The sequence below is a fragment of the Cucumis melo genome, chromosome 4 (assembly GCF_025177605.1).
Source record: "Cucumis melo cultivar AY chromosome 4, USDA_Cmelo_AY_1.0, whole genome shotgun sequence".
In the NCBI taxonomy this organism is placed as follows: Eukaryota; Viridiplantae; Streptophyta; class Magnoliopsida; order Cucurbitales; family Cucurbitaceae; genus Cucumis; species Cucumis melo.
In genome coordinates, this window is record NC_066860.1 from 11,675,473 (window position 1) to 11,703,197 (window position 27,725).

The 27,725-nt window shown below is 36.0% G+C and overlaps 1 protein-coding gene and 1 long non-coding RNA gene across 2 annotated transcripts in view; both read left to right on the forward strand.

Moving 5' to 3' along the window:
- LOC127148784 (probable carbohydrate esterase At4g34215) overlaps window positions 1–27,725 on the forward strand; it is a 100,143-nt gene that overhangs the window by 62,675 nt on the left and 9,743 nt on the right. The gene's annotated exons all lie outside the window — the stretch shown is intronic.
- On the forward strand, window positions 7,737–8,423 carry LOC127148785 (uncharacterized). Its single transcript, XR_007819881.1, has 2 exons — window positions 7,737–7,954; window positions 8,061–8,423. It is a non-coding gene; the product is annotated as an uncharacterized LOC127148785 (long non-coding RNA).

Here is a 27,725-nt window from a genome sequence, read left to right on the forward strand (position 1 = left end):
ATGCTTCATGTAATTCTTCTTCAAAACGATCATGATATGTACGTGATCGTGTGGAAAATGATACACAATTGTGTAGGTAATTATACATGATTGTGCAGTCCTCTTTAACGATGGAAAAAATGTTTCGTGTAATTCTTCTTCTAAACTATCATGATACGTGATCATGTAGGAAATGGTACAGAATCGTGTAGGCAATTATACACGATTGTGTAGTTCTTTTAAACAATGGGAATAATGCTTCAAATCTAAACGATCATTTAGATCATATCAAAGTGATATTTAAATCATCTTCTTATTCTAGATGAGGAGCTTTAAGAGAGAGAGAAAGAAAAAGAAGATGAATAAAAATAGAAAAAAGAAAATCTTGGATGAAATTTATATTTTATTTACCCAAAAGAAGATAAATGGAGGAGCTAAAGAAATCTGGAAAAGATATAGAAATAGAAGAAGAAAGAACCGAAGAAATCTAGAACAGAAGATGAATAAATCTAAAGAAGAAGAAGGAGAAGTAACGAATTATTTGCAATATCATGGAAAAATCTTAAATTTATGAAAAATTTCTACCGGCTTAATGGACATTTTGATTTTATTACATGGGTCGTAAATTTTTTTGTTTTTTGTTATATTTATGAAAATTAACCTTTAATTAATCATTGATTATTAATTTAACTAATTATCGATCTAATTAATTATTATTTTTAGATTTAATTAATTATTGAGTATTGATTAGTAATTTAATTATTTATTGTTGGCTTTTATTGATGGAAAATAGTAGCCACCTATCAAACTAAGTGTTGGGGTGACAAGAAGAATAGCAAAATGGAAGGTTTAGTTTGGATAAATGGCAAATTTTTATTTAAATTGATAAAATAGCAAAATCATAAAATATGGAAAACTAATTGCTGGAATAATGTCTTAAATGTCCCTACCTAACTGAAAAAATTGAATTCTAAATACAATTATCCAAGAAACTACAAATACCCTATAATTAAAATCAAATCCCCAACACATGATTAACACATCAAAGTCAAACTTCCATCAGTTGCAGAAACTATTAGAGCTTCCAGCTCGTCTCCTTCAAACCTTTCAAAGTCTTCATAGGATTTCTTCTTGTCGGCTCCGCTGACGTTGAAACTCCAACGTCTTTCTCTGATGGCTAAACTAGCCTCTGACGGCTCCAAAACCATGGTTAAATAAGCCGTTTAAAGACATTGCGAAGCTGTTGATGAACGTCGGAGCTGCCGTAAACAGAGTAAAACCGTCATCTTCTGTCAGCCTTGAAACCCATGACTAAACCTCTAACGTCTTCCTCTTCACTGACCAACGTCTCTCTTCTTGTTGGAACGCAGGAAATTACCGTCACACCACACTCTTCTTATCAATCTTTTTTGCTAGAAAAAACTCTACCTACTGTGTTTTTTCAACTTGTGGCTGTCCCTCTTCCTATTTTTCATGTTTTTTTCTTTTCTCTAATTTAATTTAAAAGACATAAAGAAGAAGATTCAATTAATTACAGAAACCCCATTGAGGCATATTTAAGGTCATTTAAGAAATTGTAATAATTATCAATACTATCAATAAATTGTTTAAAATATAACAAACCCCAAAATCTTGTAGATATATTTGCACCATCTTAGGGATAATGTATAAAATTTGAATTCAAAATAACAATTGTGTATTATGCATTATTTATGAAACTATTGTTAAATTAGCAAAATTTGGGGATGAAAATGCTGTAAATGAAGTTTGTTATTTTAGCATTATTTTAGGATGATAATCTAACTCAAATTTAAGTTTAGTATCTTTAGCATAATGTAAGCCCCATTTCGTTCTCTTCTACTTTATTAATTTAAATAATGAAAAAAAAAGAAGAAAGAAGGATAATGTAATTTCTTCATTGACAAAACCCTTTCATTCTTATTTTTCATCAATTTTTTTTAGAGTCTGCGGTAGATGAAGAAGGAGAAGGTTGTGTTTTTGGGTTGAAAAAGAAGAAGAAGGGTATTAAGGAAGTGACAGCCATTACATAAGCTTGGAGTTCATTGAAAATCTTTGGATTTTTAGTTGGTTTGAGCTACTCAGGAGGAATTAAGAGGTAAGGTTATTTTTAATTGAAAGTTAACCCGTTTTCTAACAAGTTTTGTGAAGGAAGTTTGAGCAAATACTAAAGTTTAGTTAATGATTTTCGTAGAATAACTTGGGTCATAGATTTTTAAAACAAAATCATGAAGTTTTTTTTTTTTTTTTTTGCGTATTTTGGATTGTACTGTTTAAGTTAGGAGATCTGTATAATATTGTTGGATAGCTTATTCAATTTCCTACAACTTTTATGAAGAAATCATAAACTAAAAATGTAAACCCGATATTGTAACGCCCCAAAACTTAAGATAATTTTGGAAGTTGATTATCTTAATTTTATTTAATCAGATTTAATTTATTGGGCGTTATTTTGAATTCATTTAATGAGAATTATTTGATTTATGTGAGAATTGAAATTACTTAGATATTTCTTGGATGAATACTTGATTAATTAAAGGTTTTAGCATGTGGTGTTTGTTGAGTTTTTGATTAAATGGTAAGTTAAGAAAATTGAGTAAAGTTGTGGATTTTTTAGTGTTGTTGAGATTGAATTTAATTAAATAATTATGGATGTTGTTTAATTAAATTGTAGGGTGGAAAGTTTGTTGGAGATTTAATAATTATACGTATATGTGGAAATATATATATAATTATTATGTTAAAGGAAAAGATAATTATATTTGTTGAAATATAATTATTTAAGGAAAATATAATTGTATTTTGGAGAAAGAATATTTAGTAAGGGAGAAAAAGTAAAATAATTATATTTTGGAAAAATATAATTATTTGTAAAAGAATAATTATTTTGGAGAAAGATAAATAATAATTAATTATGGTGGAAGATAATTAATTATTTTGGAGAAAGATAAATAATAGTTAATTATTGTGGAAGATAATTAATTATTTTGGAGAAAGATGAATAATAATTAATTATTGTGGAAAATAATTAATTATTCTGCAGAAAGATAAATATTGATTATGGAGTGATGTTATTATGGTTGGTTTAAGATAATTCATGTTGGAAGTTATAAGTGATTTATTGGAAAAGATTTGATTGATTAAATTGATTGAGGATTTAAGTTAATTTGAGATTTTGGAGGGAAAAGTTGGTTTTGGTGGAATTGGAATTAATAGAGTATATATATATGGATATATATATTTAATTAATAATTTGGAAAAGTGTAGTTAATTATATTATGGAATATAATTATATTTGTTTGGAAAAGAAGATAATCTATGGGGAGAGAGTTGGTTGATTTGATTGGACAAGAAAAAATATATATTTATGATGGTTTAAATAAATATATATGTTTATTGTAGATTTTGATGAGAGAAAAATAATAATAATAAAGAAGTATTATTATTATTATTAATGGTTATAAAATTGCCTAAGATTTTGTGCATCTAATGCATTTATTTAGGAAAGATAATGGAAATAAAGATATGTGTATATATTTGGTATTATATACATATATCCTAAAAGGAAAAGGAAATAATAATAATAAATATTATTGTTATTAATTGGATCTATAAATAACATTGGAATGCTTAAGTCAGAAAGTAAAAGAAAAAGAAAAAGGTTCTTCATCTTCTTCTCTAAGATAACCTTATGCTGTCGCCGCCTCATCAGTCTCTTTGGAAGCTTGAGGATTTAAAGTGATGAATTTTTTCCATCAAGGATAAGAGAATTTTTCAACCTCCATCTGAGTAACCTTGATAAGCTAAGGTAATTAAATTAATAATTTATTAATTTAATTTTATACCTTTTTGAAGTTTCTTTAAAGGCTCAATTGGCTAATTTTTTTTTAGATTTAAATCTTGAATTTTTCCCAATCAAGGTTGAATTGGTTTCAACCCAAATTTTTTTAGAAAGTTAATTAATTTGGGAAAATTTTGGATGTTAGTCAATTGTTAATTTCATTAATTAAGATACTGAGTTTTCCTTTTATGATTAGGATCAAGTTAATTGGAGAATTTTTACTCTCAACTAAGGAGTACCTTGTTTGGCTAAAATCTCCAGGTAAGAGATTCTCCTACTAGACCTTCGAACTGAATTTAAGAGACTGCATGTAATTATGATTATGCATTGATGGTAGCTAAAATGCATAACTTGATGATTGATGATGATGACTGATGTTATGTTAATGACCGGTAGTATGTTGTTGATGACTGTTGATGCTGATGTTGATGCATGATATATTAATCACATGATTAAGGACGTTAAGATTAATATTCATGCCATGTTATGATGTTATGTTATGCTACATGCTATGGATAGGGTGTTTTGTTAACTTTGTCTATTAGAGTCGTACCTGCATGGGTGTCCTTCGGGATCACCATATTTTTAGGTGTACGCCCCGAAAATTTAAGGTAAAATTTTCTCGTTTTATGTAAATTATTCGGAATTCTAAAATGTTGGTGTAAGTTGATATAATAATAATATAATATTAATTATATTATTATTATTAATATTTATTTTATTTGTTATAATATTAATATTATAAATATTATTATTAATTAATATTATAGAAATATTGTTATTTCTAAAACAATAAAATAAATTATTATTTATTTAATATTAATGTTATTAATATATTATTATTATTACTTTATTATTATTATTATTATTTATATTTAATATATATATTATTATTTAATTTAAATTATTAATATTATATAATTATTAAGAATTATATATATATATATATAATAATTTTTTTTTTATTTCAAAACCCTAACCGCGCGCCGGCTACCCCCCCCCCCCCCCCCGATTTTTCTTCTTCTTCCTCTCCCTTCCTCGCCCGACGCCGCGCCTCACCGTTTTCTCTTCCATCTCCGTCTCCGCCACCATCTCTCTTCCTCTCCGTCACCGTCTCCTGTTCCGCCTCCAGCGTCGTCGTCTCCGTCTCTGAAAACAAACAGCCGCCGCGGCCTCCTTTCCTTTTTCCGTTTCGCTTCCATCGGCCGACGCTTCTCCATCTTTCTCTCGTCGTTCTACCACCGCCGGCATCATCTCCGCCATCAGCTCGTGTTTCCGACGCCGACACGCCGTCGTTCGCCGGAAGAAAGGACCATCGAAGCCGTGTTGCCCGTTTCGCGCTGCAAAGACCCGACCCGAAACTGCTTCAAGCCGAGCCGCGAGCCGAACCAAGCCGAGCCGCGAGCCGAGTGAGCCGAGCCGCGAGCCGAACCAAGCCGAGCCGCGAGCCGAGTGAGCCGAGCCGCGAGCCGAGTGAGCCGAGCCGCGAGCCGAGTGAGCCGAGCCGCGAGCCGAGTGAGCCGAGCCGCGAGCCGAGTGAGCCGAGCCGCGAGCCGAACCAAGCCGAGCCGAGCCGAGCCGAGCCAAGCCGAGCCGAGCCGAGCCGAGCTGAGCCGAGCCGAGCCGAGCAACCTAAGCCTCTTTCCTCCACTTCGGTTCACGGTGAGTCTTCGGTAAGGATTGTTTTGATGAATTCCCTAATGTTACCTCGTCCGATTCGAGTTTGAATGTTGGATTAAGATATGGCCCTACTTTTCTCCCTTGAAGGTAGTACAGAGTTGACGCTTAAGTTCTCGGGTTCCGCGGCAGACCTGGTTGGAGATAGTTTCCTTTCCTTGGGTAAGTCAACGGATAACCTTTTTAAAACAACTGCTACTAAAGTCATCAACTAAAACTTTCGTGTTTCGTTAGGTAGATCTGTCGAGCGTGGATTTCGATCGAGGGGCATAACCGAGTTTCAGGTAAGGGTTTTCCTACTACTGGACCCCGAGTCCAGGCTAAAATCCGTAGTAATCCACAGGGGATTACACGTTAGTGACTGTACTGAATATCTGTATGCGTGTTGACTGTTAAGTACTGATATTATATTTTGTCTGATGAAAATTATACTGTGACTGCTATTTGTGGATTGAGATTTTATGTTGATGGACCTTAAAGTTACGGTTCAGTATGTAGTAAAACACTGGTCTGTATGTGGTTCATGGAGTTTGGACGAGGAAGAACAGTGAGTCCGGTTCTGGTTGGTTAGTCGATTGAATTTAGGGTTTTCCCTAATGGCGTACGAATCGGTAATGCATATAGCAACTGAGGGTGTAGATGTTTAAACCTATACTATCTGACTGACAAAGCCTATGGCGGGACTGTGATATGAATGCCGTTGGGATGTGATTGATGTAGACAGTATAGTTTGGACTGAGGGGTAACGGTTAGCTTCATCTATGGGGTAGTGTGCCTTACGGATATGTGCATCCTTCGGGAGCACTAGACTGATATGTGCATCCTTCGGGAGCACAAGACTGATATGTGCATCCTTCGGGAGCACTAGACTGATATGTGCGTCCTTCGGGAGCACTAGACTGATATGTGCGTCCTTCGGGAGCACTAGACTGATATGTGCATCCTTCGGGGGCACTAGACTGATATGTGCATCCTTCGGGAGCACTAGACTGATATGTGCATCCTTCGGGAGCACTAGACTGATATGTGCATCCTTCGGGAGCACTAGACTGATATGTAGGGTACCCCCGAATAGGAAGTTAACTGTTGTCCCCTAACGGGCCCAGTAGTGGGTCCCTTACTGGGTATGTTTATACTCACCCTTTCTCTTCTTTAACTTTTCAGGTAGAGGTACAGCGAGGGGCAGACCGACGAGAGGCAGGAAGGATGCGTGAAGGCCATATGGACGCGTCTGATTTTCTTTCGCTTCCGCTATGTATTTTGTCAGGATATTTTGATTGTGATTTTTGGACTGGTGACTTGACATTTTATCTTGTGATTTTTTTGAATTATTTAAAATAGGGCCCGAAACTGTCTTTTGTAAGGTTTATACTGTTTTAATGAATCGTATCTGGTCCGTTTTGAATTTTACGTTGAATGGTCGAGTTTTGGTATTTGGTAGTGACCTCAGCTTAGTCCGGAAAAGTTGGGTCGTTACATTAGGACTGCGTAGTCCGATGGGACCGCCAGTCTGACATTGACATAAACATGATTCGAGTGATTCGACGGGATCGCTCGCAGCCCGATTGTCTTAGTGTTTCCTCCGGGTACACTATAGACCAGTTTGTCCTAGGTGTTCCTTTGGGATCATCGAAGACCAGTTATGTTCTTCCGGGATCACATGTTGCACGTGTTCGGAAACGTGCCAGCTCTTGGGTACCTCTTTACAGAACTCTAATGGGAAGTTAACAGACACCTAGCGGGACTAGTAGTAGGTCACTTACTGAGTATATGTTTATACTCACTCTTTCTATGTTTAATATTTCAGGTAAAGGTAAAGGTAGAGAAAAGCTGGCGAGCGACAAAGAAGGATATGTGACATGCCATATGGGGACTCAATTTTGCTTCCGCGTCTATGTTTCAGTGTTTCAGCATTATGTTTTTAATGAAAATGTAGTTTCCCTCGTTTCAAAAAAGTGTCTCTTGTTATTGTTTTTTTTAGTAATGACCGTAGCTTAGTATAAAGAGTTGGGTCGTTACTAATATTTTCTTAGTTTAATTTCTTTAATTATAGAAAAAAAATGGAAATTAAATGTATATATATATATATTTATATATTTAATGGTTTGTTAAGTAAAATAAAGAAAAGAAATAAAAGAAAAGATAAAAGGAAAAAAACAAATAAGAAGAAAATTTCACTTTTTCTTTTCTTCTTCTTTCCCTTCACTGCCAAACATTTTTTTTAAGAAAAGTTCTCATCCATCTTCCATTCTTTTCCTTCTTCAATTTGCAGAGAACATTTAAGACAGAGTTTGGAAGAAGAAGAGGAATTTTACTAGAATTTTGAGGTTGAAGAAGAGAAGGAGAACTCAAGCAAAGTGTATCCATGGCTGAATCTTGGTTCATTATGCACATCACTGGTTTTTAATTCGTTTTGAACAATTCAAAAGGAATTAAGAGGTGAGGTTTACATTTACTGAAAGCTAACTCATTTTCAAATAAATTTTATGAAGAAATTTGGAGCAAATTCTGATATTCATCGGGTGCTTTTTGATGAAGAAAACAGGACAGTTGGTTTTCACGCGAATTCAGAAGGTCTCTGGTTTTTCTTGTATTTCAGAGGGTATCGGTTGCGTTAGGATCTTTATTTAGTATGGTTGGAAAGCTTATTCAATTTACTACAACTTTCATGAAGAAATCGTGAACCAAAAATGATTAAAAATAAGTTAAATTGTAGGGACAAGTTAAACAGGTCGTGTGCACGCGATTCTGGAAGTGGTTCTATTTCGAGGGTTATCTGAGTTTATTCATAGCGAATCAGATTTATATGTCTTCAGGTAAGTTTTAGAGGACCTCAAAATGAAGACTATGATATAAAGAACACTCATTTTGGTTAAGTATTGAGAAAGGTATAGTCATTTGAAGTTTATGTTAGAAATCTGGAAATTTCAGAGAGTTGTTGAAATAGGATTTTATTTCTTAAGCTTTGTTTTCGTGAGCGTCATCTTTGGTACGACATGTTAGGTATATCTTTAGAAAATCAGAATGTTTAGAGTTCTAATACTTGGTTGGATTGTTGGCACACCGAGAAGAGTTAAATCGAGCTTATAGACCAAGGATCTAACCCAAGACTGTGAGTGACAAAACCAATTTTGAAATATTTTCCATAACTGTTATTTCTGATTGAATGCGATTAATGTTTATTTCTGAAGCCATGAAAGGTATTTGAATTTCATATTTTCAAGTATACGTTTGGAAACTAGATTTCTTAATGAAATTTATGCTAGCACGTGGATATTAAATGTTTGGAAAGTATTTAAACCACCAAGTTTTAAGCAAAGCATGAATTCGTAAGAAGTTTTGTTTTAAGAACTACAATTTTCCATGAAAGCGCCGAGTAAAGTTTGAGCTCTGTGTAAGATTTATAAGCAGACATGTTTTAATATTTTTTTAGATGATTTATGAAATTTTCATTAACTACATGATTGAGATTTGAGCCTGAGGCTAGAGATTACCGTGAGCACCCTGGTTAGATTCTGTTGTTGACGTTGAGTGTACTCCGTAACAACGATGCTGTCGTGAGTGCTGGACGGGCCCAACTACGACAAAGACAATGGGAGTGCTGGGTGGGTCCCACTACATCGTAGAGCTTGTAAACTTTGTTGTACTGGGTGTACCCTACACAACGTAGATTTGTCATGTTAGTTAAAATGCTTCGATATACTTGATATGCCTTGCTAGATTTCAATAACGAACATGCTGAGTATTTGAGAAAGCAATTCTTACTACTACACGTTTACATTTATGACTTGTATAAACAGATTTATATGTGTAAAATTTTTACGTGCTCTTATCTTTAAATTTATAGTTTTAAACTGAGTCACTCACTGAGCTTATTAGCTCACCCTTTTCAAAATGTTTTACCCATTTTCTAGTTAGAGATCGAGTTCCTGGTGCCTGATAGACTGCCTTAGTCTACTGAAGCTCTGTTATCGATTGTCAGTACGTGTTTTGAGTTGGGCATAGAGTCTGTTGTGTTATGATGTATATACACCCTTGTATGTTATAGATACTCCACAGTTTGTATAAGCTTTAGAAGCTGCAGTGTGTAAATTTTTTTTGTTGGTTATATTTTGATTAAGGTGTCTTTAGGTTTACTCGTGAAATCAGTTAATTTCGAGGTACACTTCATGTATGTGTTTGACTAGCCTAGGATCCGCTGTGTTTTATTGCATGTATAATAGTTTATATAGTAGATTTACAAGTTCATCACATTAAAGTTTTAAGCAGAGTCGACAGATACAGGTAAAGAAAAGCGTTGTTTGTCGACTTCATGCCATCTTTCGGTCTAAGCTAGCAGGTAGTCCGGAAGGGGGTGTGATAAAAAATGATTGAAATTAGGTTTCATTTTAAGATCAAATAGGAAGTGAGCAGAAGATGCGAATTTTCTTTACCTATGTTTCAGGAGTTTTCTGTATTAATCCGTGGGGAACCTTGTTTTTATTCCTTCTACTAAGTTATAGAGGGTTTCAAAATAAAGAGATGGATCTATAGTACATTAATTTGGATCACATATTGAGGAAGTTATGATTGTTTGAAGTTAGGTTGTTGAATCTAGGAAATTCTGAAAAAACAATATGAAATGTTCTTTTGTATTTAAGTTTTGGATTGAAAAGTTTTGTCTTTTGAGCATCCTCTTGAGTTGGTTTATAAGACATGACTATTTAAGGTGTTAATGCTCAATTTTGATTTATTTAACAAGCCAATAGAAAATAGGCCAAGTCTACAAACCAATAGGAGCTCAGTCATGATCTGTGAGTGACAAAATGAATTGTTATCAATATTGACTTTATAGTATTAACTGTTGCTTAATGGAATATTATGTTTTGGGTTGTCTTGATAAATGATTGTTAGCTTTCAAACTTTATTTTATGAAATATTTGCAAAGCATGGTTTTAAAGAGTTTATCTAATGTTCTTTAACCCTTGAGGTCTTGGAAGCTATACATGTGTTCATTGAGTACCCCCTACTGGTAGAGACCCTCGGTGATGCTAGCAGCTGTTGTGATGAGTATTCCACAAAGCTGACAGGGAATGGGGAGTGCATTAGAAACTCTGTCTCATCAATACCAAGGGCATGAGAAACTCTGTCTTGTCAAGGGTTGAGGATATGAGGAACTCTATCTCAACCAAATTAGGAAATGTTTTATGAAGAAATGTGTATCATTTTTTTAACAATATTTTGCACGATTACCATTGGGTTCAGTAACATGCTTATAGGTGTAACGACGCGAACTTTCAAATCGAGCTAAGGTCATTACTTAAAGACAGTTAACACTTCAAACTTTCTTAAAAAGGGAAAACTAAAAATCTTTATATAATTTAAAATGTAACTAAACGATCGAAGACATAAAATCGACAAAACCAATAAAAAATAATTTGAAAACGTGACCCGCGAGTTCTATCAACTTTAAAGAAATAAAAACAAATAAATAATTTCGATGGCAGAGGCGGCTAAGGTTTAGAGAAGGGAAAGTGAAGAAGTTGAATAGTTAGCACGCAGTACGAGACCTCTTAATAACTTAATAATAATAATAATATATTATATTATTGGGGTCTTTTTAATAATATAACAAAGGGGCAAGTTATTTACACTCTATAGAACTATTTCTGAAACGAAAAAAGCCCATAGGCCCACAATGCGAAATACCAAAAATACCCCAACAAACGCGTAATTTATCGTTCGCGTGCGCGACGAATGTTAATAAATGATTATTATACGCCATTGTGTAAAATAATATACAATTGATACACGATCTCATAAATTGCCAAATACATAAACGATCAACAATAAACGCTAAACGATAAAAATATACTTTAACGATTGTACATCCGATCACGTTTGTTAATATAAACGATAAGCATTCACAATTATGTACATTATATAAACGATAATCATATATATAAAGGATAAGGTAATAAACATTAAAAGTTGACAAAATAGTTTAAGTATACACGATCGTTTAGAGAAATTTCAACGATCGTTAATAAATGAAAATTTACAGAAACTCCAATAAATCGTAATTATGAAATTTACGAAAAATGCCATCCAAATAAAGAGGCTATAAAATGGTGAAGGAACTTGCTCAGACTTTTTCTTTCATCGTCTTCGTCGTCAATCGTTTACATCCTAGTAACTTCTTCAATAGAACAGTCCTAATCGACGATCTGCCTTGCATACAAAAAGGTTTGAACCTATATTCATTTCGATCTATCTCCATCATCTACATATATCTAGCACCATCTATATCGCACACAAAAAGATCTTAATCTATATTCATTTCGATCAATCTATATCTATCGCGATCTATCACACATACAAACATGTCTGTTTCTATACTGATTCCATATATTTCATTTAATTTAATTTATACTAGTCTTTCATTTCTGACTTGCATACAAAAAGGTCTGAGTCTATATTCATTTCGATCTATCTCCACCATCCACATATATGTACCACGATTTATATTGCATACAAACACACCTTAATCTATATTCATTTCGTCTAATCTATATCTATCGCGATCTATGTCACATACAAACATGTTTGTTTCTATACAGTTCGTATAATTTATGTTAGTCTTCTTTTTTACAAATAGATGGTGAGCAAGAATCAACAAGCATCATGTAACAAAACAATAAAGTGTAAAGCAAAGACAGAAGAAAGTAAAATAAAAAAAGCAAAAGGAATAAAGGTAACAAACTAGAATGTGAATATTTGTATGTATAGCGCTGTATATTTATGTATCTTTTTCTTTATAGCACTCTACATTTGTAAATTTTTTTAAACTTGCCCTTGTTTGAAACATACTATTTATTATGTCATTCAACAGGTGAAACACTATCCAAATGACATTATTATCGAAGATGAACAAAAAAACCTTAGAATTACTGTATACTACAGCTTAAAAACATTGAATCAGATCAAGTCAAAAATAGACAAAAGGATTCTGTCTTGAGTTTTGACAAACAGCCCTTTTGGCCAGTTCCTTAACATTAAAATGGCCAAAATACTAACACAATTCCTGAATTTTCTATTAAGAAAACAATGCCATACAAAAAAAACTAATGTCCTTGCTTTCAGCTTCAATGGACATATAGCAAAATTTGGGTTGAAAGACTTTTGTTTTGTGACTGGACTAAAAGGTCACAAATTCCCTGAGTTAAATCTAGGAGAAAGAAAAGAAAATGGTCTGAAAAATGCATTGTTCCGTCATGATGACTTTATAACAAGAAGAAATATAAAAAGAACTTTCAAAGCGTTGTGCAATGAAGAAGACTCGTTGAAAGAAAAACTAGTTAACACAACCACATAAATCTCCTACATCTAGACATATTGGATAATGAAGAAATCTTCAAAGGCTATCCATGCGGGAGGTTATCATACATCCTAACATATCAGTTCTTGAAAAAAGCATCCTGTAGTGACAAGGATGCTGTATACCTTCAAGGATTTCCCCTAGCTTTAATCTATTGGGCTTTCGAGAAAATACCAAGACTTTCCAATTTAGATGTTGGGTTTGGAAGAAAGCTTGCAAAGGAAGGGCCACCAATTGTAACATGGGAATGTTTGGAAACAAGTGACTGAAGGACTCTAAACATCGATATTTTTTAATCTAAAAATGTAAGTAAACTTAGAGCATTCTTATATATATGTCTATCCAGATGGACAATGAAAGATTTTCTATCCATCTCTATCTTAAATAGATGATTATATAAATATATCACTGTTTATTAATACATTTGCTACTACTTTTTCACTAATAATGTAATATCATTTTATTTGTAGTTCTCCATGACACCTTTAGACTCATCAGAAGAAGAGAATCAAACAATTTTGACATATTTCAAAAATATTGAGAAGCAAAAAGGAAAAGAAAAAGCAGAGCAACAACAAAAGAAAAAAAAAAAAGGAAAAAAAACAATGAAAGAAATTATATCTTAAATGAAATAAGTGAAATCAAAAAAAAAAAAAAAGAAACAGAACAAATATTATTAAGAGAATGAATAAAAGAAATAAAAAGCATGTTGACAATGGTTATGACAAGCTTGAATGTAGCACCATCAGCCAAACTTCAACAACAATAGAATGAGAAAGAAGTTGCATATACAAAAGTCGTGGAGAAAAAAAGATCGGCTACTTGTAGCCTTGATCATCTTGATGATGATGAACAAGTTAATACAATGGTGAAGTACGCAACAACAAATTGCCCTCCGGTTAGTGCCTTATTCATTTATTTTCCACTCCTTTGTTTTGTTTAATGTTCTTTACTTTCCAAATAAAATAAAACACGATTATGTTGTTTCTTTTCCTTTACATGAAACTGCTATTTTGGAAACACAAAGTAGCTTGGAAACAATAGCAACTACATATTTAGAAACACCCAAAACACAAATATTTCCTCAGGTTTAACTCTTTTCTAAAACAATAAAAATAACTCGTATAGACAGTTATAATTAATCTGTCTGGATGTGTCTTCTTCATGATCTATCTAAACATTCTTACTTTATGTGCCTGCAAATAGATGAAGAAGACGAAAACAACAACTCGCTTATTCATTTAGGAACACCAAAAACACAAGCACTGACACAGGTTTTAATATGTTTAATATAGAACTGGTTTCATGATTGTTTAAATTATCTTAAACGATTATGTAGTTATCTTAAACGATTATGTAGTTATCTTAAACGATCGTTTAGTTATCTTAAACGATCGTTTAGTTATGTTAAACGATCGTTTAGTTATGTTAAACGATCGTTTAGTTATGTTAAACGATCATTTAGTTATGTTAAACGATCGTTTAGTTATGTTAAACGATCGTTTAGTTATATTAAACGATCGTTTAACATAACTAAACCATCGTTTATATATTTCACATGACTGTTCGTTTGGTTTGTAATCCTTTCATTTATATATTTTTTAATTGTGTTGCTACTTAGCTGCTTTCATGATCGTATATACATATTTAAACGATCTTTATATTGCATGTCTGTCTTCATTTTGTTGCACAATCATTTTGACAGCACATTCTCTTTTTACATTCAGATAATTGAATTTAGAGATGGAGAAAAAGAAGAAGAAGTTGAAAATAGAAGGAGCCAGGAAGACAGAACAAAACGAAGCCAGATTCAATTGAGAAATATTCTAATCGTTGAAGAAAAAAATATAGAAAAAAAGGGGAAAAATACAAAAGATACAACAAAAGGGAAACAAAAGTTGATTGATGAAGATTAATTTGATAATAACAAAACTGAAACTGAAGAAGAAATTGACATTGATAGCAGTCAAGAACCATAAGAAGAAATTGACACTGATAGCAGTGAAGAACAAGAAGATCAAGTTGGAACAAAAGGAAAGAAGAGAGAAATTAAAGAAATGCAAAAGGAAAATAATGTTTGTCAGCAAAAAAAGACAAAAGTCTCAGCACAATGAGAAAACAGCAAGAGAAATGGAAGAAGAATGTCAACTCAAGAATACATTGATACTGCTCCATCCTTTGACCTACAAATTTCTCAATATTTTAGAGATGATTTATAATCTTTGTAAAACTTCAAACCATTAAATTTAACTTTAAAAAAATTTCTTTATTTTATACTCGAAAAGTCCTTATTCCATTTCACTCTTTATATCCTACACTATCTTGTAAAACATATAAAGGGATCAAATACATTTATTACCACGATCGGTCATATTCAACAATACCATCGTTTAACTGCATATATATTCGCTTAAATAATATACTACACGATTGCGTAAATCGTACATCGTATAAATGATATCCTACACGGTCGTTTATTTGTACAACATCATCGTTTAACATTATATGTTTTTCCAAACGTTTAACAACGTGATTGATTACATTTTTTAAAAGATCGTTTTGACTTAATTAAATGATCGTTTATATATATATATATATTAAAAACTAGAGAATGCGACTGAACATTTTAAAAAATGTAGGCGAAGTTACAATATTGCCACTTTGGTAAAAACAACCAATATATATGTTCCGCATTCTTCATTTTCTGTCACTTCGCAATACACAAACGCGCTAGATCAGTCCCTAGCATTTCCTCAAAGATTTTCAATTCCATTCTTCTGTCAGTACATTTTTCTCTACAACGTCAAAAGGTATTTTGCTGAACTTTTCCTACTATAACGTTACACTTTTCCTTCTTTATATTTCAAACATTTCGACTTCTGTCTTGAAAAACTATCATTTTGTTCTCACTATTGTTTAGGTTTTCAGATTCGTTTATACTTCTATTCTCTAGATTGATAAATGTTTCAATTTATTGTTACTTTTTGTTTAGATTAAACGATCTGTTACATCAAGTAAACGACAGTTTAATTTTAGGGTTTATGGTTAAATTTTTTATAAACTATCGTGTATATAACGCAAGTATATTGTCATCATTATTTTCAGGATGGCTGTACCTAGCAACAAATACTTTCCTGCCACTGTCTCATACCAAGTACACAAGTTTGGTAGTCTTATTAAGGATAAACTAACCAAGGAACAGCTACAGATGTTCAACAAATCAGTTTTCGATCTACTACTGAATGTCAACATGGTCTTCAACGACCAGTTGATCCATCACTTCTTGCTGAGGTAGATACTTGAAGATGCTAACGCCAATGGAATATGTTTTTCCTGTTTTGGGAAAGAATGTTCATTTCACCCAAAATGAATTCAACATCGTAATCGGGTTGTGGCCAACTAGAGTAACATTGGAGAAAGACTGTGATAATAAGCGCCTACAGACCCTTCTGTTTGGATCAGAGAACAAGAAAATAATAACGTGCTTGGAACTTGAAGAAATTTTCAAAAACTTTGAGTTTACAAATGATGAAGATGCTGTGAAGATCGCCCTGGCCCTTTTTATAGAAATTGTGATGGTTGGGAAGGATAAAAAAACACAATTTGATATGGACATTCTGGGAAAAGTTGATGATGAAGAAGTTTTCAAGAACTTTGATTGGTCAACTTTCTTCTACACTCGTTTGCTCAACAGTTTAAAGATAATTTTACAAGGGAAAAAAGAAGCATACGAGTAAGGAGGGCAAAAAGTTCCAAAGTCGTGGCATACTACAACATAAAGGGCTACGTACTTGCTTTTCAGGTAATTTTTATTTGTTTATACACTTTAATTAAATACAAATTAAACATCAAAGTTTAACATATTTGTTTAAATGTTTTAGGTGTGGGCTTATGAAATGCTCTTAACTGCAAGTGAGCACCTAGCCACAAAAAACAGCAGGGATCGATCCCTAGAATATTAAGATGGAATTGCACACAAGCTCCACCTACAAAATGTTGCAGCAGAACATATTCGACAATAAGAATGTAAGTAAAACTTTTTAGCAATTGTTTAAAACAATTCCACGATCGTTTAACAAACATTACACGATCGTATAAACCAATTACACGATCATTTACATTTGTTAAACGATCATTTAGCTTAATGGAATATCGTTTATATCAAATACCATATCGAGTATCATATTATTTAGTAAACAATTGTTTACTAGCTTGTTTGATATACAATGTATTAGCAATTCTTTTATTGCAACATCGCAGACTGTTGTTCAAGCTAAACTCAAGCTATCAACCCAAGAGAAAGCTTTCATGGAAAGTCGAATTCGAGGGGATGATAACATGGAAATGGAGGACGATGAATCCATGCCAGATATTGACAATAGTGATAACACTGCTCCTGATGATACAATAACAAACAACAACTTGTAGTCGATCTCATCTCCACAACTGTCACCACGAAAAAAAAAACAAACAATGGCTGATGAGTCCGACATGCATCCAATGACCAAGAAGAAAAACCACACATCCAATGACAACAAACAACAAAGTCATTCAAAATCCTACAAAAGACTAGAAAAGAACATCAAAGAAGTTCACAAGGATATATCCGCGTTAACTTCTATAGTCTGTAAGATGGATGACACAATCAAAAAGCAGTCTTTGGAGCTGTCTGAAATGAAGCAAATGCTAGAGAGATTGCTCCAGGTAAACTTTGTTTTCAGAAAGTATTTCGTTTATCAGTTGTTTAAATAAACGATCATGTAACTAAAATATCTGATCGCTTATCGAATTTCAACGATCGTTTATCATAGTTACACGATCGTTTAGGTATTGTACTGTAACACCCCAAATTTCGAGGTAAGTTTTAATATTTTATGTTATTTTTCGGGAATTTAAAATTTTGGGTGTTAAATTTTTTTGGTTTAGAAGAGAAACGAAAAAGAAAATGAAGGGTATAAATTTTAATAATATGATATAATATAATATAATAATAATAATAATAATATAAATTATATTACATTATTATTATTATTATTTAATAAATATATATATACGTATATATATATATTTAAAAAAAAAACCCTAAACCCATCTCCCCTCCTGCGCCGCCAGCCCTCGGAAGAAGATCCCATGACGGAGGTGACTTCTAAAGCTGCTTACCGGACGTTAGATGAATGAGACGGTCTTCCGAGCGCTTTGAGATTGATAACAGTAATGAATAGAATGAAATACCGGTCCGGGGTAGTTTAATTCCCACTCCCACCCGTATTCTTCTTCTTCTTCTTCGCTTTCTTCTTCTTCAACTTCTTCACCCGACAGCGGCGGCCGCCTCTACCGTTCTCCATTTCCTCTTTCATTCAGCGCACTGCGCACGACCACTTCCATCTATGCCTCGTACGCCATCAGCCGCATAATAGCAATGCAAAGACAACCCACAACGGACACCTTCGACTGGTCTTCTTCTTCGTTCCATGTGCATGGCTAATCGTCGGCCGTCTCTGCCTCGGTCGTGTAGTGTGGGCCGTCGTACGCCTTTTCATCGATAAAGGTAACCAGACAAGTCTTCTTCGTCGCCACCTCCGTGTGCTCACCGCCGTGTGGAAACCAAATCGACTCCTCCAAGTCGGCTCAGTCGAGCCGAGCTAGTCGAGCCGTCAGCCGTACCTGAATCAAGCCGAGCCGAACCAAGTGCGAGGCGCGAGCGAGCTAAACCAAGCCGTCGAGTCGAGTGGAGCCATAAGCCGAGCTGATCCATTTTTCCGAGCCAATCTCCTAGTTTACCGAGTCGGGTAAGACGTTCTATCCGTGTTGAGTCCCGGTGAGTTTTGGTAAGGACAATGTGAGGAATTTCTAACGTTTTCATTAGTCAATGCGAGTTTAAATGTCTGATTAAAATGTTGAACTTATTGGTTGGGTTAACTGTTGATCCCTTAAAGGTATTTGAGAGGTGACGCTCGGGTTCTTTGGTTTTACGGCAAATTTAGTTGGAGTCAACTATCCTCTACTTGGGTAAGTCTGTGGATGTTTCCTTGGAGCGTTTTGAAATGTGAATTTTGGTGGTGTCATCATTTAAATCCTTATGTTTGTGTTTAGGTGGATTCGTTTGGACGCTAACTTGAACAAGAATTTTAGCTACATCTCAGGTAAGGGATTTCTTATTACTGGACCTCAAACCGAGACTGGAAACGTAGTAACCTACATGTGAATTATACGATAGCAACTGTACTAAATTGATTGATGCATGTTTGCCTAGAAAACGTCACTAATATGCACTCTTGACTGGTTAAAGGTGACGTGATCGTTAGTTGTAGCTTATGTATTTATATACGTTAATGAGTTGTTTCTGCGGATAGGCACAGATGCCCAGATGTTCTGTGCATTGTAGTTATGTTGATAGGTTGTACGGTTAACTGGAATAGTAATGTCGATGGATTATAAAAATCTTAATGTTATGTAAAGTTGAAGTTTGTTATCGGGATATTGGTTATGGAGTTATGTCGTGGAGAGACTAAGAGTTCGAAAATCTCATGTGTAGATTGTGTATACGCCGTTGAACTGTGTTGTAGACTGAGTACTTTTGCTATGCATAATATGGACGTTATGCATAACATAGATTACCTGTAGATGTGCTAGGGTTTGAACTGAGATGAAGTACCGTCAGGTGAATTTACAAAGTGATGATTTGACTAGTTGACTGGATTTAAAGAAATGTCATGATGACGTGTGAATTAGATATACATATAGCGACTGAGGAGACTGTTGATTAAACCTAAACTATTTGACTGGCTAAGCTTATAATTGAACCTTTAACTTGAACGTTTTTGTGATGTGATATTGTAGACGGTTTAGTATAGACTGAGGGGTAACGATTAGCTTTATCTATGGGGTAGCGTACCTTACAGGCACAGTGTCCTTCGGGATCACTAGACTGATATGTGCATCCTTCGGGATCACTCGGCTGATATGTGTATCCTTCGAGATCACGAGACTGATATGTGTATCCTTCGGGATCACGAGACTGATATGTGCATCCTTCGGGATCACGAGACTGATATGTGCATTCTTTGGGATCACTAGACTAATATGTGTATCCTTCGGGATCACTCGACTGATATGTGCATCCTTTGGGATCACTAGACTGATATGTGCATCCTTTAGGATCACTAGACTTATTGATCTGTGCGTTCTACGGAACCACTAGACTGTTTATGTAGGGTACCCCCCTGAATAGGGAGCTAATTGTTATTACCCTAATGAGCCCAGTAGTGGGTCCCTTACTGGGTATGTCTTATACTCACCCTTTTTCTCTTTAAACTTTTCAGGTAATGGTATGGCGAGGGGCAGACCAGCGATGGGCAAGAAGGGTGCGTGAAGCCCATATAGACACGTCTAGTTTCTTTATGCTTCTGCTGACGCATTTGCTAATTTCTATTTCTTTTGAGAATTAAATGGAGTCATGGTTAGAACATTTGATTGGTTATTTTGTTTTGATGATTTTGTGAACGTGATTTAAATTACCCTTGGACTAAAATTAGTGGAAAAATCCAACATTTTTTTGGATAATCCTACTAACACTTAGTGAGATAAGTAGCTACATAAGATGTAAGCACCTAGCCCACTACATTCTAATAATGGTTAGTGGATTATTAGGTGTTGAGATTTAATATATTAATTACATGCAATATTTTTGCATGTAATTAGCTTATTTAAAAGCTTGTTTTCAAATTGGGAAAAACCTTTTGGCAATTTTTATTTTCTGAAATTAAAACTAGAAGTGAAATTGTTTTACCTAAGTTCTCTTAACCCTTTGTTTTCCACCTCCAAATTCCATCTCTCTCAATTTCCTCCACGTTACGGGTTCCAAAATCCAGTTCTAAGTCTGAAGAATAGCAGGTTAACTATATCGATAGTCCCAGTTGGAGTTCGTAAGGAGATGATCGAGGAATCGAGAAGCTACAACAGTATTACTTTTAAATTTATTTAGATGTAATTAGAGTAAGATTTGATCTCAATTTCGTTGTGCATGTATCATTTTCCATCATTGTCAATATGTTATTTGTAGTTTAATCTTGTGGTAAGCTCTTGATAAGTTGCTTTTCTTATAACTCTTATCACGTTAGTTGAGCTATCTCCATCACTTGATCAGTGCTTATCGCTAACTACCTAAGAGGGCAAGTAGAAAGGATGTCGCTAACGAGCGTCAATTGGAGTTTGGAGACAAACTCCACCTTGATGAGATAACTTCCATCATTTGTACCCCAAAAGCAGGAAAACTGTGAGCAATAGGGGTCGAGAAGTTACTGTCCTTAATCGGGAAGCTCTATGCGTTTTATAAGTGAATCGTTCTAGACATATCTCACTTAGCTAAGTTGAGTCATTTGTAGTCCAAAATAAGGACAAATGTGGCGTTTAAAGACTCTGAGAGGAGCTCGCCTTAATCGTCAACTAGTTATGAGAGTCATATCGCATCCAAACTTTCATGGTCTAATCGCCTAGTCTTGCATAAACATTCGTTCACCCATTTTTCATACAAGTTAGCTTGCATCTCCATTTCGAATTTATCTAATTCCCCTTTATAGAATCTCTAGAGTACATAAGTAGTTTTAGTTCCACTTACATTCATTTATTCATTATTCATTATTCTTTTATACCGCCTAATTGATGAGTAAACTCTAGAACTGAATTTTGATATCAGTTTCCATTGTTCGACTCTGGATTATCCAGATAAACCTATTGTTTCGCTTATACTTAGGCAAGGAATAGGAAAACTTGTCCCGACAAGAACTTAGCTTTAACATAATTAATAGAGATATTTGGAGCATTTTTCATGTAATGATCATGTCTAGCTAAACGCATAATGAAGAGATTCACAATGAGCATTTTATATGCAATGATCTTGAACCAATGACATTATGACAAATGAAATGTAGTTTACCACACAAGCCAGGTCTCATCGCACACATCAAGAGTTTGTCACTTCTCGCCTCCAATAATTAGCCAATTTTTTTTCCTCTTTTTCAATAACCATGGCCCACTTTTTATGACAGTTTTTATTCTTAACTTCCTTTAACACATAAACTTCCAATCACTTCAAAGAACTTCAGTTTTCCAATGGTCTTGAGAAATTTTAGAGTTTCACAAAATGTGGGCTAAGTATCCACATCTTTTCGCTCGTTAAAAGCTTGTGAAAATTTTGAGGACGAAGTTTCATAAGAGGGAGGTAATTTGTAAACCCTAGAACTTCCTTGAATTATTTTGCTATAGTAATCTGTTGAAATTAAGTTATTTATAATATTTTAGTTTTTTCTGAAAAAAAAAAAGAAAAGGAGAATAAAGTGAGTGATTTGGAACAAATAAAAGAAGTGGAGGATTAAATAATGAGAAAAAAAAAGGAAAGAAGGATAATGTAATTTCTCCACCGCCAAAACCCTTTCATTCTTCTTTTTCATCAATTTTTTTAGAAAGAGCTGAAGGATGAATCTAAAGAAGATCTAAGATAGAAGAAGAAGGTGAAGGTTGTGTTTTTGGGTGGAAAAAGAAGAAGAAAGGTGTGAAGGATGTGGCACGCATGAGAGAAGCTTGGATGTAACGACCCAACTCCTTATACTAAGTCGTAGTCGTTACTATTTAAAAGAGTATATATGTTATTAAAGTTTTAAAATAGAACAAGCCAAAAACCTCAAGTTTTCAAATAATAAAATAAAAAAAAGTATTTAACAAAGAAAATGTAAAATAAGTATAAAACAAAGTCCTAACTCGGGCCCTATCTACTTTTAAAGAAATAAAATAACCAATAGAGAAAGAACTGAAAATGCAATACTAAAATCCAAGTTTTGACATAAGCGGAAGCAAGCGTATCCCTATGGCCGACCACGATCACTTCTGGTAACTCGCCAGCTTGCCCTTGTTCTTACCTCTGCCTCTGCCTGAAAAATGAAAATGGAAAGAGTGAGCATAAAAATACTCAATAAGGGACCCACTACTAGTCCCGCTAGATGCCTGTTAACTTCCTATTAGAGTCCTGAAAAGTGGTACCCCTGAACTGGCACGTCCCCGAACACGTGAAATCTGTGCCCCCGTAAGAACAAGCTGGTCTTTGGTAATTTCCAAGGGAATACCTAAGATGCTTGGGCTGTGAGCGGTCCCATCGGATCACTCACGTCATGTCTATGTCAATGTCAATGTCAGACTGGTAATCCCGTCAGACTACATAGTCATAAATATGAGCGACCCCGTCGGGTCTTTCCATCATGTCTGTGTCATAATAGTGGTGATCCCGAAGAACACCCGTGTGGGTACGACTCTAATAAGAAGCTAACGTACACCCTACCCATAGCACGTACAAAACATCGCATCGATCACATCATAACTTATCATACATGTCGTAATTACATCAATTCATGCTATAACATAACAAACCATAGTGTACCAACCCTAACATATCATATCAGTCATCCTCAACTACAACTATGTCGTTAAAATAAAGATGGTAGCATCGACATACTATTGACGCTAACCACAGAGTAAATCGGCAGGCACAATGTCGATATCAATCGCTCTCTCTCAACAACCTTGAGTTAGGTACTTAGCTACCATTCTTACGTAACCATAAAATTCAAACATGTGGTCTCTTTAATATAAATCGAAGGGCTAGTAGGAGAATCTCTTACCTGGAGGTTACTCAACAAGTCCTAGCAGTAACAACACACTCTCCAAGTGGCGAAAGTCCTAAAAGGTCAGGAACCCACAATTTAATAGTTTAACCCTCAAAGAAAATTGGTCCAAAAACTCACTTGAAGCGACTTACCCAAGATCAAGGTCGGACTCGGTTTGGACTTAGTTGGACAAATCCCCAGCTCGGCTTCCAATTAACTAAGTCAATTTAATCCAACAACCAATTTAGTTAGGGTCAAAATAACCTTAGTTGGATAGGTTAAAATCAAAATCGACCTACCGAGGCTTACCGAAAAATGTAGGTAAAAACAGGGCTAAAAGAGAGCTTGGCGGCTCAGCTAGAGAGGCGAAAATCAATTGGCGGCTCGGCTGGAAAATTCGGCTCACGAATATCAGCGCAAGCGTGGGTACGACTTGCGGCGTGGAGCGGGCGTGGCTTATGGCGTGGAGCGGGCGCGACTTGTGGCGTTGGTCGGGCGGCTACGCGGAGCGACTGAAGCGAGCGTGCACGGGCGTGAGTCTAGCGGCTACGTAGAGCGGCTTGATGTGAATCGGCTCGGGTTGCTTGTGGCTAATGCTCAACGACCGTACGGCTGGCTTCGAAGACGACTTGACAAAACGATAGCCTTCAGCCGGCCAACGATGGAAACAATTGGAGGAGTGGTGGCTGACGGAACGCGCACGGTGGAGGACGACGACTCGGACGACTCCCTAATGCATAGCTGAAAGGATGGTTACCGGCTCGGGCTATCGGCTCGGGTTAACCTGCGATGGACGGCAACGATTGGAGGAGGGCAGCGGCGGTGGCTAGGGTTTAAGGAGTTTGGGATTAGGGTTTAATTGGGGAAGTTGATGAATAGTGTTTCTCATTTTCCAATGGCCCTTTAATAAAAAAAAAATAATAGTATAATAATTATTATTTTCTTTTATCTTTTTTTCCCTAATTTACTCCAAATAACAACCACCCGTTCTCTTTCTTCATTTAAACCCATTAAATCTTCCCTTTAAATTCAAATACTCTCCCTTTCTCCAAATCACATCACCTTTACCCTTTCAAAAATATTAAATAATTATATTACCTTCATAACATAATTGTTTTATCCTTAAACTCCATTAATTAAGTACCCAACACATAATAATCTAAGGTCAACTAAAATAGTCATCAATTCCAAACATTAAGACAATTAGATATTTTTCAAATATCCAATAGGATCAAATCTCCATAAAGTAAAATACTTCAACATTTAAAATAACACCCAAAATCTCAAATTTACACTTAAGATAATAGAAAAAAATTAATACCTCAAATTTTGGGGCGTTACATTGGAGCTCATAAACAATCTCTGAGTTTTTAATTGGTTTGAGCTTCTTAGAAGGAATTGAGATGTAAGGTTAGTTTTAATTGAAAGTTAACCCATTTTCTAACAAATGGGGAACTGTGAGCCTCAGTCAAAAGCTCTGCCTTGACTGCACTGTCTTCTGGCAAGCACAAACGTCCATCGAAGGTAAGTCCGTCATCAGAGGATATGGAGAAATGCTCACTTTGCCCTGCCTCTACTAAAAGACGCTTCTCGACCAAATAAGGATCATTTAGCCGAGCAACAATAATCCTCTGTCACAAGGTCGGCTACACGGTCAACTGGGCCAACTGTGAGGTCACTTCCCCTACTGAGACTACAATCTCAGCTCTCTCGAGATCTCTTAGTAAGGGACCTTGCTTAGTGATAAGCGCGGCTGAATGCGAAACCTTCCTACTAAACGCGTCAGCTATTACATTTGCCTTACCTAGGTGATACAAAATCTCGCAGTCATAGTCTTTCACTAACTCAAGCCACCTCATCTGCGTCATGTTCAACTCCTTCTGGGTGAAGAAGTACTTTAGGCTCTTATGATCAGTGAAAATCTGTATCTTCTCACCGTACAGGTAGTGCCTCCATATCTTCAGTGCAAAAACCATTGCTGCCAACTCTAGATCATGGGTAGGGTAGTTCTGCTCATGACTCTTCAACTGACGGGAGGCATAAGCAACTACCTTACCCTACTGCATCAGAACACAACCTAAACCTTTCTTTGAGGCATCACTGTAGATCACGAAACTTCCAGACCCATCTGATACTTTCAGGATTGGAGAAGACAGAAGCTTCTGCTTGAGCTCCTGGAAGCTAGACTCACAAGCTGGGCTCAAAACAAAAGGAGTCCACTTCCTAGTCAACTGGGTCAAGGGACTAGCTATACGAGAGAAGTCTTCCACGAACCTCCTGTAGTAACCTGCCAAACCTAGGAAACTACAAATCTCGCTAATTGTAGATGATCGAGGTCAACTGGTAAGTGCTTCGATCTTTGTTGGGTCCACAGAAACTCCTTCACTGGAAACTACGTGGCCGAGAAAAATCACCTTCTTCAGCCAGAACTCACACTTGGAGAACTTGGCGTGCAACTTATTAGCTCGAAGAGTCTCCAAAACCTGGTCCAAATGCTCCTCATGCTCAGCCTCAGTCTTGGAGTAAATCAAAATGTCATCAATGAAAACTATGACAAACGTGTCTAAGAAATCCTTAAACACCCTATTCATCAAGTCCATGAATACCGCAGAAGCATTAGTCAACCCAAAAGACATCACAATGAACTCGTAATGTTCGTATCTTGAACGAAAAGCGGTCTTAGGAATATCACTATCTCTGATCCTCAATTGGTGGTAGTCTGAGCGCAGGTCAATCTTAGAAAAGACGGTGACTCCTTGCAACTGATCGAACAAATCATCAATATTGGGCAAGGGATAGCAATTCTTAACTATCATCTTGTTCAGCTTTCTGTAGTCAATGCAAAGGCGCATCGACCCATCCTTCTTCTTCACAAACAACACTGGTGCTCCCCAAGGTGACACATTGGGTCGAATAAAACCCTTGTCCAGTAACTTCTGCAACTGCACCTTCAGCTCCTTTAGCTCAGCTGGAGCCATTCTGTAAGGGGCCCTCGAGATAGAAGCAGTGTCTAGCTCTAACTCAATTGCGAAGACTATCTCCCTGGGAGGTGGAAGTCCTGGAAGCTCATCAGGGAAAACATCGGGGTACTCCCTTACCACTGGTTCGGAGGATAGGGAAACTTCTGGTTCTCTGGTATCTACTACGCTTGCCAAGATGCTCCAGGAACCCTGGCTGAGTAGTTTACTAGCCTTCATGGCTGAGATGACCTTAGGTATACATACGATTCCTGCCCCTTTAAATTTGAAACTAGTCCCAGGGGGAGGGTTAAAGACGACTTCCTTACGGAAACAGTCTATACTTGCATGGTTAGCGGACAACCAATTCATGCCTAGTATTACATCGAAATCCTGCATGTCTAACACTAGCAGGGTCACGTCTAACATATGGTTCGCTACCCCTACCTGACATGCCTTTATATTTTCTTTAGACAACATGACCGCCCCTGACGGGGTAGAAACCGACAGTATACTACCCAATGGTTCAACTTCTAAACCCACTTGCCGAACAAAAACTGAAGATATAAAAGAATGGGATGACCAGAGTCAAACAGTACAAATGCATAATGCCCAAGATTGGGAGCGTACCTATCACTACAGTACCAACTCGCTCGGCCTCCTGACGGGTAGTGGCAAAAACTCTTCCCTACTGTGAAGCGGGAGGCTGGTACGGGGTAGTCCTAATGAGTTTCTAAGGATAAACATTGGCGTTATGCCCTGGTTGCTTGCACCTGAAGCAAACTCCACATCCTATCAAGCAACGACCTCCATGAACTCTCTACACCTCCCACAAGCAGGTAGCTCTCTCAAAGTTCTTCCTGCAGCAACCAACTTCTGACTATGCCGCTGGAAGACACCTCTTGACCTCAGGTCTCGTTGCGGTGCCAAGGCAGGCTACGACTCAGCCTTCCTCTTCTCACCGAGGCTTGACCCTCTGCCTGCAGCCTTGGATGGATCAGCTCTCTCGTGCAGACTCAAGTCCAGTGCTATGCATAGTGCATTAGCATGAGTGGCTGGCCGGAGGGCTCGGACGATGCCCTAGAGGTCTAGTCTGAGACCTCTAACAAACTTCTCAGTACTGGTAACCTCATCCCTTACCACATCGGGAGCAAAACGGGATAACATGTCAAACTCAGCGTCGTACTGCTCCACAGTCATGTCGCCTTGCTCCAAGTTTAGGAACTCTTGCTGCTTAGCGT